The sequence below is a fragment of the Triturus cristatus genome, chromosome 6 (genome assembly GCF_964204655.1).
Source record: "Triturus cristatus chromosome 6, aTriCri1.1, whole genome shotgun sequence".
Taxonomy (NCBI): domain Eukaryota; kingdom Metazoa; phylum Chordata; class Amphibia; order Caudata; family Salamandridae; genus Triturus; species Triturus cristatus.
Window position 1 is genome coordinate 362350268 of NC_140589.1, and position 19146 is coordinate 362369413.

Consider the following 19146-nt stretch of genomic DNA (forward strand, 5'->3'; position numbering starts at 1 on the left):
ATGTTACCAGTGGAGCATGAGAACAAAATACAATACCACAAGCTAACTGGAGAAGCATGCTTGGAAGTTTCAAGAGTATTGAAGAAGATGCAAGTTCTCATTATTGATGAGGTGAGCATGGTATCAAACTTAATGCTTGCCTTTGTGCATTTAAGAATGCAGCAAATTCTAAGGACAGACTATGACGTGTTATTTGGTGGAAAACATGTCATAGTTTTTGGGGATCTTCTACAGCTTACTCCAGTTAAAGGACAACCAGTGTTTAATACTGTGACACATGAAGACACAAAGAAGTCATTGGGAAGCATTGGTAATGCAAATATTTGGTCCTTCTTTGAGTACAAGGAACTTACTACTAATATGAGGCAAGAAAACGATGAAGAATATGGAAGTATTCTGAAAGATATCAGGATTGGACTACTGACTGAAGCTGGCACAAAAGCATTACAGAGTAGGTTGCTACATAATTTATTTCCAAAGGAAGAAATAGTTGCAGAGAAGATATACAAGAACATTGCAGAAAAGAAAAGTGTCATCTGCTTAATGCCAACTCTACGTGAATGCTCAATATTCAATGAGGAGCTTTTGAAATTGGAAAAGGAAGATATCAGGAAATTGGAAGCAGTGGACAAAATTCAGGATGGAAGAATTACTATCACATTAACAGGCAAACTGAAAAATAAATTGGATTCACTAGAGAAGAACATTTCCAAAACTGCTGGATTAGAAAAAAATCTATATGTTTGCATGAACTGTAGAGTATTTTTAAGGAGAAATTTGGATGTTGAAAAAGGTTTAGTTAATGGAGCTATGGGAAGAGTTGTGGGTTTTATTAATTATCAGAAAAAAGATGGAATAGAATGTTTAAAAATAAAATTTGATCAGATAGAAGAAGTTATAGACATTTGTCGTTGTACAGTTCGTTTCATGCTTGTGAAAGACTTATATGTACAAAGGAAACAGTTTCTGTTTTCTCTAGCATATGCTGTAACTATTCACAAGTCTCAAGGATTGACTGTAGATTGTGCATTTGTAAACATTGGTTCAACTGTGTTCAAAGAAGGTATGGCTTATGTAGCTTTGTCACGAGTGAAAACATTATCTGGTTTATTCATGATAGACTTTGATGATTCAAAAGTTAGTGCTGATGAAAATTGTGTAAAGGAGTATAATAGATTAAGAAGAACCTATGCTCCTCATTTAGGTCAGTATCCTGTGTTAGAGAAACGTGTAGTTTCTCGTAAAAGGAGAATTGAGAATATCTGTAATGAGGATGTAGAGAGGAGGAAAAAAAAGAGGAGTGATGTAATTGCAAGCAAAAAGAAAAAGGAAAGTGAAGAAGAGGTTGTAGGATGTCATTTTGAAAATAGCTCTGGTGTCAACTGCTACGCTAATGAAGTGCTGAATGTTGCATTTTATCTGGAAAGTTTGCAAGAGCAGATAATAGTAAATCAGAGAAAAAGATTCTGTTCTGAGTTGAGTCTCCTTTTTCAAAAGCTGAGTAATGATAAAACTCAAATAGAAAGTGCTACTGAAATTAGAAAACTTTTAGATGTATGTTCAGGACGAACACAGTTTTCTCAAAATGTACAGCAAGACGCACAGGAATTCTTGATGTATTTTCTTCAGGTACTGGAAGAAGAAGGGGTTCCCATTGAAAATATGTTTGGTGTCTCTTATAAATGGGAACATAGTTGTGAAAACTGTTACAATACATGTGGCTCTAATGTTGATTCTGAAAGGTTTATTTATTTAACATTGCCAGACAGTAAAACAGTCACTTTTGCTAAATTAATTAAAGATGCTAATCATAGCATGGAATGTGGTGAGTGTAAATCTGACATGTTTTCAACGTTAATTTTAAAGGAATACGGACAGTATGTAATTTTAATGATGCAACAATGTAAAGCTGATGGTTCAAAATTGGATACTTTAATAAAGAAGTTTATAGGACAGCAATTATCAATTTCAGGAAAAACTTTTGTAACAGTTGCAATAATTTTCCATGAAGGACCTACTGTTACTTCTGGACATTACACAGTTTATCTTAAATGTGAAAAAGGCTGGACACTGTGTAATGATTCCCAATTGATTTTCAAGCAACGTTTGCCTTTTGATTTAGCAAATTCCTATCTAATCTTCCTGAAACCAAAATTTTAGAGAGACTTGGCAAGATCTGTACAAAACAATTTTACCATTTTATTGGATTACCATTGGAATTTTCAAAAAAAAAGATTTTTCAAATTACCATTTGGCCTAATGGAAAGGTAACCAATTGTAATGTGGACTTATTTAATTTTTAATGAATCTTTTGGAAACCAAAAATTTAGAGAAAATCGGTAACATCTGCACAATTTAAATTTTGGAATTTTATTGGATTACCATTGGAAATTTATTCAAAAAAGATTTTTAAAATTACTATTTGGCCATAAGGAAAGGTAACCAATTGTATTGTGGACTTATTTAATTATTAATTAATCTTTCGGAAACCAAAATGTTAGAGAGAATCGGTAACATCTGTACAATTTAAATTTTGGAATTTTATTAGATTACCATTGGAAATTTAATCAAAAAAGAATTTTAAAATTACTATTTGGCCTAAAGGAAATGGAACCAGATGTATTGTGGAGTTATTTGAGATATAATATTTTTGTGATTATGCTTCTGAAACAAAATTGCCAGACGGTATTTTAAAGAAATAATTATTGTTATTAGATGATATTTTTATAGAATATTATGCATTTGTATAATGTTATGTTTAAGTAAAAAGTGATTCTGGGCTTTTTTAAAACAATCTTTGAGATTGTTATTTTTTTTTTGCCCGCTGTTAAGTGATGAATGAAATTGCTTTCACAATTTATAGTGAAATGCAATATATTCTGAAAACAGCAAAATAAAGGCAAAACATTTTTTGGGGAAAATATGTAAATACGTGTACTGTGTTATATAATGATTTATTAAATATTAATACTTTTTTCTTTTTTTTCAGATTGTGAAAGAAAATTTTCGAAAAAACCAACCATTTTTTCAAGTAATTTCAATTACATTTTAAATAAAAATTAAATTGTTGGGTGGGTCAGGTAAGTCAGAAATTAGATGGTCCCTTTCTTCCACTTTATCTCAAACAGATTTTTAGTATTTAGTTATTAATTCCTCAAGGATCTTGAGATGTGGTAATTGATTTTTAGTGTTTTTAAAAAAAAAAAAAATTACGCTTACCGTACGCGTACGGTAAAAAAAAAAAAAAAAAAGTTTTAAAGAAAAAATAAAAAAAAGTTGAGAGGTAAGGTTGGCTCTTAAAAGAGCCGTTGTGTTCATGCAGGGACAGAGGAAAGGAAGAATGGGAACATTAGCTGGTAGGACAAATGTGCTGGTCTATTTTGTTGTTAATGAGGGGAACACTGGTCTCCCTATGAACAATTAGACCATGGCAAAATGAACACCGCATAGTAACCCTCGCAAACCGATGGTTCGTTTCCACAGGATCAGAAAAAGGTGAATCTGCCCCCACAGATGAAGGGCTCTGCTGAGCTTCCGAAGAAGGACTCGGCTGAGCTGCTGTGGAGGTGCTTGGTTGACTTACTGAAGGGTTTCCTCCAGTATGTCGAGCATGTGTCCTACGGTGTACATCGTGAAGGTGTCTCAACATAGTGTGATTCCCGAAGGAATACTTCTTGTTGGGATTACCTCGCGAAAGTACACGGTGGCACAGCTTGCAAGTCACCAAGGCAGCATTGACTTTTTTCTCACCCTCAGGAAAAGTAAAATACTCCCATATAAAAGAGCTCTTCTGTTTCCTCCTTCTCTGCCTGATGGTGGTGCTGCTAGCCTCACTCTCAGTAGAAGAGTGCTGGTCTGCCATCGTATCACAAAGACAAGTCAGCTCCTTCTCCTAAGGGATCACAAGCAGAAATGAGGGGAATGGGTGTGGTGTAGGAGAGTTCTAGAACTGAAAGTAGTTTCAACCAATCAAAAGTTGTATTTCATGATCACATGACCCACCGTGCGTGTACGTTACGCTTACGGTGCGCTTACGGAGCGCTTACGGTAAAAGTGCGCATGCGCGTATAAAAGACACGCGCACACGCGCATGCGCATAACAGTCACCCCCAACACTTCCGCGTAACGTGCGCATGTAGCGTACACGCTTACGCGCCCCATACGCAGTATGCACGGCTACGCAAATTGCGTAACTATACGCAAAAAGAGTAGATAAATTACGAACATTACGTAAACCGTACGCTTACCGTACGCGCACTTAAAAAAAAAAAAAAAGAGAAAAAAAGATTTTCTATGTTATACTAATATATCTTACCTGTTTGGTAAAAAACAAAAAAGAGAAAAATTAATATATTTCAGATTTTTTTTTTAAAAAAACATAGTGTTTTAAGAGAATATAAAGTTCAAAAAAAAAAACTTGCTTTTTAAAAAAAAAAAACACATAGAAAATAAGAATTTATAATAAAAAAATCATACAAAATCAATAAAAAAACCATGGGAATCACATATGTTATAGGTAAGAATTAGCATTTAAAAAACCATACAAATTCACTGAAAAAACCATGGGTTTCACACACGTTATAGTTAGAAATTAGCATTTAAAAAACCTTGCAAATTCACTGAAAAAACCATAGGTTTCACACATGTTATAGTTAGGAATTAGCATTTAAAAAACCTTGCAAATTCACTGAAAGAACCATAGGTTTCACACACGTTATAGTTAGGATTTAGCATTTAAAAAACCTTGCAAATTCTGTGAAAAAACCATAGGTTTCACACACGTTATAGTTAGCGGACATTTCACTCATAAAAAACCATTGAAATTCCCCCGTTATAGTTAGTTAAGCTAACTATAACTCGCGCACCCGCAATCCACTGCTGATGACGTAACATATTACATCACTCATGACATGGTCAGTGACATCACTCATGACATCACTGATGACATCTCAAATGACATCACTGATGACATCATCCTTGTGACAGAGTGGTAGACCTCCTCTCACCCTAATATAACCTTTGATACACACATTCAAAAATAGAGACTACAATTTTCAAAACAATGGACATACCAATACCAGTTACAACAACCTATTCATTAATTCTTAGATCCACATACACATCCACTCATTCACCAACAGTCCTGTACAGTCACTCATACATGTACTCACTCATCATATGTACTCATACACCTATACATCCTGTTACACATTGCCACTCATCCATAGAGTTACTCACACACATAGTCACTCATGCTAATAAACAATCAAACACCCATTTACTTGCATATTCAGTTATACACACACCTCAACACATACTTCTACAGAAACTTACACATACTTACTCTTTTAAATAATCACTAATAAAAACACATACTTATTCATACAGGAACTATTTCAATCTCTCACTCTCACATATACTCACTTATATACAACAATAGTCAAATATACTTCTTTAAAACATATTATGTAACTCATAAATACACTATTGAGACAGTCATTCACTCACTAACACACCCATACACACACTCATCAAACCATACAGTCATGCACACATGCTGTCTTCAAAACATACAACCAGACAGACAATCATTCATGCACCTATGCACTACGTTATACCCCCCACCGAACCATGCAGACACTCAGACTGATACTCAAAAAACAACCTAAAATCCAATATAAACACCCATATAGCTACTCACCAACCCATGCAGACACTTATACACAAAGTGAGAGACTGATACAGAAAATTAAATATTTAAACATTACTCATTAAGCCATGTATTCACTAAGATACACTTAATCAGTCAGTTACACAATCAATTTTTCAAAAACAAATCATCCTTTTAGACACTTATATACCCATTTATTCTTCCATCGACCTTGAGATATACATATATAAAACATATTGAATTTTCAGAAAAACACACATTCACTGGATGATGTCATCAGTGATGTCATGAGTGATGTCACTGACCATGTCATGAGTGATGTAATATGTTACGTCATCAGCAGTGGATTGCGGGTGCGCGAGTTATAGTTAGCTTAACTAACTATAACGGGGGAATTTCAATGGTTTTTTATGAGTGAAATGTCCGCTAACTATAACGTGTGTGAAACCTATGGTTTTTTCACTGAATTTGCAAGGTTTTTTAAATGCTAAATCCTAACTATAACGTGTGTAAAACCTATGGTTTTTTGAGTGAATATATATATACATACATACATTTATACATGCATACATGCAAACATATATATATATTTTTTTTTTTTCAAACGAGGAATCATGCCATATGCAAACAGAGATTCATGAGCTACACCAGCAGCTTGAGGTATTTATTTATTTAGCTAGCAGCAAAATATCAAGTTTTGACCACAGCCGTGGCAGTCGCCAGTAGGTAGTTATAGTTAGGACCAATTTTCCATAGGAAATCCGCAACATTGTATTTGGAATAACGTTGGCGCCGATTGACGAATCTTCGCGAAATGTTCCAAACTTTTGGCCAGCTCCGGTCCGCTCCTATCCTGAAAATTTCACGGTGATTCGTCAAGCGGGGGCTGAGAAAAAGGGGGGTTCCAAAACGCATTTTCCCCATGCATTTTTCCATAGGATCTGTTGACGCAGCTATAGCCCGAACTGCTGAACGGAATTACACCAAATTTGGCAAAGCAGTAGTCCTCAGTTCAGGCTCATGCCTTTTGCTTAAATGGTGTAAATCCGTTCAGTAGTTCCTGAGAAAATTAGAGTTAAAAAGATAGATATATCTGGACGGAGCCTAACCACACATCTCTTTTTTTTTTAATGATTTTATTGTTAATCCATGAACGTACAGAAAAAAAAAAAGAGGAAATAAAGGAGCGAAGGACAACAGGCACAAAACAAACAAAGTATACACATCAGTGGTACAAAATTTCCCAATTAATGCACAGGAAAACAGCAACATTTACGAGACGGAACAGAAGAGGCTTTTACACAAATGATTGAAATTGGTCCCCATATCTCCTGGCCAAGTTTCTTTTTCCGCATGCCTTTCAAAGCGTATAAGCTATATTCAATATTGAAGGAAGCCAAAAATCTAGCCCGCCACAATTCAAAAGATGGTGCATCCCTCTGTAACCACATTGAGGCTATACATAGTCTTATTACGGAAGTAGCCATAAACATCAAATTCTTATATTTATACGTCATTGAGTCCCTCCCGTTTTCTTCATCTATCCCCAATAATACATGAGCATTGGACAGTCATACCGTTCCACCCAATATCTCCTCCAAGAATTTCTCAATGTGGCCAAAGAAGCTATTTAAGTGCATGCACGAATAAACAATATGTAATATATCAGCCTCATCAGACCCACAACGAAAACATTTCCCGTCATTACCCCCACCCCATCTAAGCATTTTAACTGGTGTATAATATAAATTAAAAATGGTTTTGTAATGTTGTGCATGTAAATTAGCGGCCATAAATAATCTTCCAGCCATTTCAATAGAGGTTTTGATCCGGGTCCCAACCCGACCCAGCCGACAGTCCCATTTTAAATTGTGAGTCTCTAAATCCTTGCCCACGGTATTTAATAATATCAAATACAAATATCCGATACGAGAATTCTTCCCCACAGCTTCAATTACTGGATTTAGATGTATATATTCCGATGATGTTTACACAAATAATCCCGAATTTGAAGATATTTGAAGAATTCAGAGCGACGAATTTGAAATTTCTGCACTAACATTTCAAAAGATATCAGATCCCCATTAAAGTATCAATCTCCAATTCTTTGAACACCTTTATCTCACCACTCATCTTCTATTCGGTCCCCAAATATCATCGGAAGAAGTTCTAACACAGTCAGGGGAGTATATCAGGATATCTTCCCCATATTGTAATATTTTTTGACAGAACTCCATACCTTAAAAGCTGCTATCAACACCTTGAACCAAGTCCTCTTGTAGTAATTCATGTCTACATTAAGAAATAGGCGATTATTAGCTTCCCTGCCCAATAACATTTGAAAAATAGAAGGAGCTTCTGCTGGGCTACTCACTTCTGTCCCTGTCAATAAAATATTAATGCGCTGTAAGGTACATACAAAGTAGTAAAGAGTAAAGTTGGGTACTGCCCAGCCACCCTGTTCATGCGGTAGAATCATAAATCGCAGAGCTCTCCGCGCTTTCCCCTGTGCCCATACAAATCTGGTACACAGAGATTGTAACCGCGCAAGATTGGTCCGAGATATCTCCAATGGAACAGCTCTCAGGAAGTAAAGAATTTTAGGTAGAATTAACATTTTAAGGACATTACAGCGCCCAACCATAGATAGATGTAAGCATTCACATCTGTTTAGCTGTTTCTTTACTTCACTTAAAAGACATGACCAGTTAGCCTCAACCAATGAATTTAGACAGGCGCGCAATTTAATCCCTAGATAGGTCACTTCATTCATTACCCTTTGATCCGTACTTATTGTTATATTAACACCTAATATTTGAGTCTTGGAAGCGTTGAGTTCATAGCCAGAGACTGCTCCAAATTGTAACACCAAAAGCTCTATTTCTGTCAAGGCAGTAGAGGGATTAGGACTTACAACGGCCAATTCATCTGCATAAACCAGTACCCGATAATATTCTTGCTGCAATATAACAGGTTCAATCTTACTGCTGGCTTCAAGCATTTTTATAAATGGATCAATATATAACGAAAACAACAAAGGGGAACAGGGACATCCCTGCCTTGTTCCACGGGTGATATGCACCCAGCTAGATTCTAAACCCACGGTGCAAATTCTTGCTATAGGTTGGCAATAGAGCGCTTGTATGGCTTGAATAAAGCTAGGCTGGAACCCCCGTCATTGTAGTACTGCCCGCAAAAATCCCCATGCAACCCGGTCAAAAGCCTTTTCGGCAACAAGTAATATAAGACTGAAAGCATCTCCCTTGGTATTAACAATATCCATTAATGTCACGACCCTGTTAATATGATTAATCGTCCCTCTCTGAGGAATAAAACCATGTTGTCTGATCGATACCAACGGGATTATAACTTCAGCTAACCGGGTGGCGAGGATTTTCAAATAGATCTTACTGTCGGTATTTAATAAAGATATAGGGCGATATGAGGCCGGATTTTCCGCAGGTTTATCTTTTTTTTTTTAAAACAATAATGCTCGCCTCATCCCATGACCGCGGGGGAGAGCCCATCTGTGCCTGTCTGAACGTAGCCAACATATCAAATTTCAAACAATCGAAGAAAGTTTTATATATTTCCAGTGGGAGTTTATCCGGCCCAGCTGCCTTTCCCGCTGCCAAGCTATTAATGGCCCGCTCTATCTCCTCCACAGTTATAGGAGTTTCGAGGAGATCAGACTCTTGTTTATTTAAGTTATTGTCACAAAAGCGTAGGGCGAGAGCCTCCCCAGCTTGTATATCATACTCTTCACTTTTATATAAGGTCTCATAAAACTCATGAAATACATCCAAAATCCCCTCCTCTGTTTCTACAAGATCACCCCGTGCATTTCTAATTGCATTGATATGCTCGGCTGTCTCTTTGGATCTTAATTTCTGAGCAAGGCACCGTCCACTAGCCTCACCATACTCATAATTCAAATGTCTTTTAATCACATATTGTTTAGCCGTTTCTGTGCTCCAGTACAAATTAATCTTAGCTTTACAATGGGCTACTTCCATCAAAGATTCAGTGGTATCCAAACCCCGCTGTATATCTATGACAAGTTTTTCTTCAGCACACGTTAACGCAGCATATAATCCCTGCAGTTGAATGCGTAGTTGCTTCTGCTTATATAAACCATAACTAAGCACTTCCCCCCTAAAAGCGGCTTTAAAAGTATCCCACACACATCCTGTCCCAGCAGTATTCCGATTAATTTAAAAAAAATATTAAATCCAGATTTTAATCTTATTTACGAACAGTGTATCACACAGCAGTTTCCTATCAAATGAAAAAACACGAGGTTTAGTTCCAACCCCACCGACATTTAGACTTAATACAAGAGGGCCATGATCAGAGGTAACTCGTGGATACACCTGAATCCCAGCCCCAATCAACATTAAACGTGAAACCAAAAAATAATCCAACCTCACTAATTTTTGATGGGGGCAGGAATAGAAGGTGTATCCCGGTTCACCTCCTCTCAAAGCGGCCCAGGCATCCACCAGACCGTGGTCTTCTACAAGTGATTGAAGTGCCTTAAAAACTTTCGGTTTCCTCCCATTTTAACAGCAGTTATTATCCCGTAAACCCAACGGCCCAAGATGTATATTTATATCACCGCAGATTAATAGTGTGGAGGGCCACTGGGCAAGCTCAACATTAAGCCCCTCTATTATTAACGCCTCGTCAAAATTTGACCCGTAAATAGAGCAGACAGTACACTTCTGTTACATCTTCCCAATTATACATTCAGCAATGGCCCATCTCCCTTGCTTATCTGCTAATACCCTACCAGTCCTTTGAATGTGATTTTTAACTAAGATTGCAACACCTCTTATAGTAGTAGACTGCTGTGTACATATCAAAACTTTAAAGCCAAGCTCCAAAAGCAACTTTCTTTTAGCCCAAGGAATATGAGTTTCTTCAAGACAGATCAGATCACACTGAAGCATTGCCAGTTCCCTTGCCACCCGTTGCCTTTTATTATAATTGTTCAACCCACTGACATTCAGCGAGCAACATCGAATACCGTTAACCAATCCACTATCCATCATCAATTTCCCCAAAATCAATAATTTTACACACTGTACTGAGCAGACAATCAAATATCCTCCACCACTTCCCTGCACGATCATGGATTATTTTATTTTTTTAACCCCTCCACCCCATCCATCCCACCATCCAACCCACAAGAGGCGTAAGGACCATGTCCAGAGTGATTGTGAGTGTGTCCCGCCGTGGCCCACCCAAGGACTGCCACTGCCCTCTTAATATACACACCACCTGGTTACTGGTTACTGGGCCTCCATCTTAAATGATCACAATTTCACAGTATATATAAAAAATAAATTATAAAAAACCCTCCTAAACCTTGATTCTAAATACCCAACTTAAAAGATCTTTCCTCTATGACTCACTTTTATCTTGGCATAGCTACCACACCCTTTTCTCTACCCTCTTAATGTGAGCACCGCCTACTTACAATACCAAAAAAAAAAAGAAAAGGAGGGTTCTAGGAGCCAGGACTCCGTCTTAATTGATCCTCCACAGTTTCAAATTGTGTCCAAAAACTCCTGTGCCTTAATTTCTGACAAGAAATAGAGTGTCTTTCCTTTATGGATCACTTTCAGCTTGGAACGGTTTAAAAGAAACGCTTGCCCCCCTTGGCTTGAAATGGTGAGATCATCTGACGTAACCGCCACCTCTGCTGTACAGTCACGTGACAAAAATCAGGACGCACAAAGATGTCACAACCCTTCCCCTTTCGTGGCCTATCTGGCCTAGCCAAATTGTATAATATTTCACGCAGCAAATAGTTGTTCAGACAAATCAGAATTGCTCTAGGCTTTTCCACTGCGCCCCCTGGATTCCGTTTCTACACAAAGGGAAATCTGTGTGCCCTCATAATTTCAACATCCCAATTCCACTCTTTTAAATCCGGGAAGACCTCAGCGACTAATTCAACTACAAATCTTTGAGTATCTGTCCCCTCTCTTCCTTCCGCAACCCCTAAAACGGGGAGATTATTTCTTCATGCTCGATTATCTAAATCTGTCAGCTTCCAGTCAATATAACTGTTCAGCGAAGGTGGGTATTAGGAACTTTATTGTTTTTAAAATGTATGTCTGTGCGAACTACTTAAAATATGAACAAGTATGCAGCATAATCTCACTTTTATTCAGGAAGAAGAGGACGTTTGTGACTGTGACTCCGGGCTCACTTGGCAGACACACCCCCTGACCCTCCACCCCCCATCGCAAAATGTAATGCCCGTGAAAAGGGTAGGTGGACGCAGTGTTATATAGAACATAGTCCTGAGAGCACGATTGAAAATGAAAACTAGCTATAGTATATGGTATAAATTATGCACCAAGAAGTGTGATATAAGATGAACCGGGGCATGAAATATAATATGCAATACATTGTGCGCAATGACAGATTCATTGGAGAGCGCGAGATAGCACAGAGCAGTGTTGTGTAACCTAACTAGTCTCTAAAGTTGTAATAGAAAATATGTGCTGGGGAGTGTAACGTTGCATATGCACTGTGACAAAGATATGGATCCCAGATTGTAATATGTATGGCATAGCGCTGTGCGTTATAACATAGGCATCCAGGAAGGCACGTTAGATGGGGCAATATAACCCGTACAAAGGCAAGTGTGGCATGACATATTCACGTGGTGGTGTTGTGGTAAATAAAATAAATATTACCGGACTGAATTTCATACGGAATCTTAAAATAAAGTAAAATAGCTCAAAATAACAAGAGGCAGAATCCGTGGTATAAGAGGTTTTCTAATGGGCTTTATTCCATTCAAAATGGCCGACTCGAGTCGCGGCCTTCAGGTTCCGTCACCACGAGGGTTCAGGAAGTGAAGTACAATAATTCATTAACAGACATGTATTTTTATAATAAGTGCATTACAATGAAACGAATGTAGAAGGCGTAACATTTGATAAGAAAAGTGACAAAACAGTGACATAATCGAAACTAGGCGTAATAAGGAATAAAAGAAACATGATTGGTTAGAATTATCAGACATAGGTGGATCTATAAGATAATACTTGGCATAGATGCGCGCGCGGCAGCATGACGTGTAATTGACGTGCAACTAGGGGGTGAAGGGGACTTGACATTTAGCTCTACATGTGGAGACGAGAAGTCTGGGGTCAAGTCAACCTAATCCCAAATCATATCTAACATCCTATGTTTAAAGAACTATGTTATCCACAAGGAAGAACTCTCGGACAGAATCTATTCTATACTGACTGTGTGCGTGTACAAGCGTCTAAGTGTCTATATGAGATGCGAGGGATAGAAAACTTTCCATGGCAACAGGGCTATGAATCACTTGCAGGAGGACGGAAAGGCTGAGTCCTTTGCTTGTGAGCTAAAGGAAATGTTTACCTAAATCACTGGACAGGAATGCATCGGCTGAAGAGTAAAATAGATAATTCGAAGGTGAAATACAACTTCTTGGCAGACAGGCGAAAACTGGCCGAGGCAGTCACCGTTAGCTGCACAGGGAGTAGGACAAAGTTCATGGATACAGATGCGAGCTCAAGCTGAAGCTGTCAAAGACAGAGAGCAGGGAAAGGCTTTGAGGACAGAATCGGGCCTACTTGCCTGAACTGTAAAAATGGAGTAACTTAGCCATATAAAGTCGGTGGCTTTTCATACTTAGGAATCGAATATCCAACCCTGTGATGGCGGATCTGACAGAGAACATGTCAACGGTAGACACACATATGTTTGCGTCTTAGAAACTGGAACTGGAGGGAACATACATGTACTTGTAACATGCATATAGAACCGTTGGGGTCCAAGATAGGGGACATAACTGATCAGGAAAATCCACATTTCCACATTCCCTCCTTGTCCCCTTCTTGCCCTTCACGAGACATCAATCTTCATCATTCCATTGATTTGCTCATGGAGCATCATTTCTTCTTCCTTCTTCTTCCGGTATTTTGAACGAAAACCTTGATGTGGAATACACGATGTGGCACACAGACCACAAATCGCTGGTCCACATTGTAGGCATAAACAACAACTGAAGAGCATAAGAAGGCCAATACCTAGGAAGGATAGAACTCTCCATCCCCAGGCTGATATCACACTCCAAAACCACCCGGACCACGTCCAAGTGCCTGGATTCTCGTGTATCTGGCTTACAATCTTATGAAGGCGTGTTATAGCTTTATATACAGATGGCGAATTTTCTGGTATGAATATGCAGCAGCTGGATCCGATGACCCTGCAAGCTCCGCCCCTATCGGCCAGGATGACGTCAAGGACAAGACGATTCTGGAGAACAACAATTCTCATCACTGATTGTTCCTCTGTCAGATTGCCTAGGGCGGCTATAGTCTCGTTTACTACAGCTTCAAGAGTCTTGGTGAGTCTGCGTATCAGCTTACTATTTGATATTGTACCTATATAGGGAAAGATACCTTTATTGAAATCTACATACTTGTCCCATGCTGTTTCAGTATAATCGACAACTGGGAGATCTCTTTGCTCTCTATTGTGTACTAAATGAACATTTCGATAATAATCAGGGGGAGCTAGGAAAACAGGTGGCAAAAGGAATGCTATGTAACAGGTACCATCCCAATCTAGAGGCAGACGCATATATGCCGTCTGACCACATATGAAGTAAGAATGGCGAGAAGCTCTAAATGAAGATTTACCTTGATCACTATATTCTACTATAGTAACGCATTGGCTATGGCCCATGTGTATGGAACCAACTTTTCTTACACATAATTCACCCTTAACTGGAAATACTGACATAGTGGGCAGAATTAGTTCAACTTCGGATTTGACATTCAAAATCATAAGATTAGGCGTAAAATTACCTAATTTATACACTTCATTTTCTAAATCAGTTCCTGTTCTACTGGGGTGACCCTCCTTATTAGGGTGACAGACTTTGAATAAAACTAGATTCAGATTTCCCCATATCCAATGTTGTTGATAAACTGCTGTGTCTGGGTCTATGGAATTTAATAAACTAAACCATGCTCCACAGGAGCCATTGTGTGTGAACGGATGTGGAAAGAAAGGCAGAACTCCTTTGTTATTCTGATAGGGAGGGAGTCGGCCACACACCCAACAATTGGTGGCATTACTAGTCTGATGGGAATGATGTAACATACTAATGAATGTGTTATTACGCAGCGCAAGTCTATAGGACAACTCATGTGGCGGTAGGTCACTAAAAGAGTGTTCATCAGTTATATTGAAAACACGTTTAGAATCAGGATAATACATATGCAACAACATACTTGCAGTAACTATTAAAAAACTCAAGAAAAACAAAATTAATAAAGTCACAATACAGTGGCTACGCAGTGATTTACAATACGCCTGTCGTTTCAACATTTCTCGGGTATTTTCTCTACTCAGGTCCAAGGGATACATGTCGGAGACAATTCAACCGCTTCACCTTGGAGAGGACTTAAACAATCAAATTGCTCGACTGTTTGGGCCTAAGCTTTAATTTATAGCACTGAGAGTCATTCTTTTCAACAAAAGGAAGTTTTGAATCAGTCTGTGAGGGAGTGCAGGGCACAGTGTCTATATCTGAAGGTAGTCCATGAAATTTTTTTGACGTGACTTGAATGAATCCACCCTTTACGTCCCTCGATCTTCACGGCTGTTCTTGTGGTCAACAGGACCAACTTCGGTGCTTTCCACCTGGGCTCCAATTGACTTTTCCTGTCGAAATTTCTCACAAAGACAAGATTACCCGGAACAATGTCATGGGGTTTCGCCTCAGTGTTGTCGGGAAAGGCTGCAGCTACCTGTGAACGAGAAGATTGTAGTGCAGACATCAAGGAAGCCAAGTAATCTGTCAGCATGTTACAGTCAATGTCAGTTATTTTGCGTGGTATAGGCGTCCCCCACATATTCGGTGGTCTACCAAAGATCACCTCATACGGGGATAGCCCTGTTCTAGAGTGTGCTACCATTCTCATATAAAAGAGTGCAACTGGTAATGCTACTATCCAGTCGACACCTTTCTCTCTACATATTTTGGACAGTCTGATTTTCAGTGTCTGGTTATGTCTTTCTACGAGACCTGCTGCCTCGGGGTGTCGGACACAGTGGAATTTCCACTGATATCCCAACAAGAGTGAGACATGTTTCATTAATTCGGATGAGAAAGGCTGACCGTTATCTGAATATACAACACGTGGTAAACCGTACCGTGGGAAGAATTCTCGAACTAGCTGCTTGGCAGTAGTCGGGGCAGTGTAATCTGATACGGGATACGCCTCTGTCCAACGGGAGAGAGCGCAGACAACTACGAGGACATATTTGAATCCTCGACAACGTTCCATCTGAATATAATCCATCTGGAGGACTTCAAAAGGATGGTCAGGAGGCTGAAATCCACCCTGCTCTACGGGAACACTCTTTCCTGGATTAAACTGACAACATATCATACAGGTACGAACTTTTTGTTTAGCTGCTGCTCGTAAATGTTTGTTGAACCAAATGTGCTGAATGCTGTCTAGCATAGCCTTCTCTCCTAAATGTGCTGGACTGTGAACTGTAGCTATAATGGCTTGAACCATGGAATCAGGGAGAAACCATACAGATTTCTCCTTTGTCATCCACCCTTGATCTGTCTGGATCCCTCCTAGTTCAGTCCACTTCTTTATTTCTTCTGCTGTGGCATGTGTCTGTATGTCAATTACATCAAGTGCGGGATCCTTAATTGTCATACACTGTGTTGGTGTCTGAACTATTGGCTTTGTCATGTCTAATGTGCGATTCTGAGCAGTCTGTTTAGCTGTTCTGTCAGCTAAATCATTGCCTTGAGAAATGGTATCAGTAACCTTCGTGTGTGCTTTACATTTCATAATCGATATAGCAGTGGGTAGATGTATTGCGTCTAACAAAGCATGAATGAGGGGTCCGTGCTGAATGTGGGCACCATGGGACGTTAAATAACCTCTCTCTCGCCACAGCACGCCGAAGTCGTGTACAACTCCGAATGCATAACGTGAGTCAGTGTATACATTAACTTTCTTATTTGTGGCTTGAATACAGGCTTGCGTTAGAGCAATGAGTTCTGCTGCTTGGGCTGACAAAGTATCTATACAATTTGTTTCAATAACTTCAGTGTCTGTTGTGACTGCATACGCGGCCACTAAATCTCCTGTACTTGCTCTCATGCATGATCCGTCTACATACAACGTCAGGTCTGGATCTAACAATGGAACGTCTGTCAAGTCTTGTCTAGGTTTCGTCTTTATTTCAATGATTTCAACACAATCATGAGCTAGTGGGTCTGTTCCAATTACAGGTAATAGTGTAGCAGGATTCAATGTATTACACCGTCGGATCTCTATGTGTGGTTGAAACAATGTCAGTTCATAACCGGTAAGTCTTGCTATGGTCAAGTGTTGTGTTTGTGTTCGGTTCACAAGAACCTCTACTGCATGTGGTACTTGAACTGTCAATGGGTGTCCTAATACTATGGCATCGCTTTGTCTGATTGCTAAAGCTGTCGCTGCCACTGATTTCAGGCATGCAGGCAAAGCCTGAGCTACGGGATCTAATGTACTGGAAAAATAAGCACATGGCTTGCATGATCCTGCTTGATCCTGAGTGAGTACTGACAAGGCAGTACCTTCGCGTTCTGTAACAAAGAGTGTAAAATGTTTGCTATAACATGGCGTTGCTAAAACAGGTGCTTGACATAAAGCTTCCTTTAGGCTTTCAAAAGCTTGTGTATGTTCCTGAGTCCAAGGGAGAACAGTCGATGTGGCTGCCTCCTGTGTGGTTAACTGAATAAGTGGTTTTGCTAGAAATGCGTACTGAGGGATCCACTGCCTACAATATGAAGTGAGGCCTATGAAAGCTCGCACCTCCTTTTGTGTCTGGGGTATTGACATGTTAGCAATTAACTGAATGCGATCTGGTGTAAGCTGCCTTCCCTCCTTGGACAGCGAGTGACCAAGATAAATAACTCGCTGAACACAGAATTGCAGCTTAGAAGGGGACACCTTGTGCCCCTTGTCGGCTAGGAAATGTAAAACTGTCAGAGAAGCTTTTTCACATTCTGACTCGCTTCTTGCGGTGATCAGCAGATCATCGACATATTGAAGCAGTGCAGTATTGACTGGCATGTGGATACTGTCAAGTTCTCTTTTCAGTGCTTGGCTGTAGATGCTGGGGCTTTCTGTAAATCCTTGGGGAGCGCGTGAGAATTTAAAACTGCGCCCATTTAAACTGAATCCGAACAAGTATTGGCTTTCCGGATCTATTGGGACGCTGAAAAAGGCATTCTTGAGATCGATTACAGTAAAGAATGTTGCTTCGGAATCAATTGCTGTCAACAATGATGATATATCAGGGACCACAGGGAATTGTGGTACAATACACTTGTTTAGTTCACGCAAATCAATAACCAATCGGTATACTGGCGGAGCAGTAGGATCAGTTCGTTTAAGAATCGGAATTATCGGTGAATTACATACATTGGAGTCTGTTTCTACAACTACTCCCTGGGCAATTAGCTCATCAATGATTTTCAACAAAGCCACTACAGCATCATGCGGTAACTTGTATTGTCGCATTCGTGGTAGTACCACTCCTGCTTTCAATGTAACTCGATAGGGTGTAATGTTCATGCAGCCAACATCCGTAGGGCCTTGTGCCCATAGATGTACTGGTAAAGTCTGTAGTCGGGGATCCATGTCTCTAGACACATAGTGACCTTTAAAATCACGTAAAAACAACCTTACTCCTTCCGGAGAACAACATATTATGGCTCCTAGTGCTTTCAGAGTCTTAATTCCTAACAGATTTTCTGGGCATGATTTAGTAAGCAATAAATCTGTAGTTCGTGTCAAAGGTCCTAACGTAAGTGGTAGAGGCTGTGATACTTCATTAACAATAGGTTTTCCTGAAAAACCAAGGGAAACATTTTGAGAGCCTGAGAGGGGTGCCCCTGGAACTTCACTACGTTTTATGGTTGTTCGACTTGCCCCTGTATCGAGTAAGAATTTTCTATCTTGACCTAATAATTCACTATGTACATAAGGTCCTTCTTGATCTACAGGAATCTCGATAAGCGGTAAGTCGACTTCCCTCTCTAGGCTGGTTCATGCGTAGCGCTGATACTCAGGGTATTCATACTGTGCAGTCTGATACATTTGTCGTGTTGTGGTTTGTGTGGCAGTAGCAGGCAACGGTGGTGCAGCTGGCACAAACTGTATGGGTTGCTGTGAGGCTGGCATAGACTGTTGCTGAACTGGCATGGACTGTCCATGCTGCATAGCTCCTTGTTCATTCTGATCTTGTCTAACTAATCGTGGTCTCTCTTTTGCAATACCTGTAGCTATATTACGTTTCAGGACTTGACAATCATGTACATAATGGCCTAGTTGTTTACAGTAATTGCAGGTTCCTTTTACAGGAACTGCAGAATCACCAGAATGTGTCACACCCTT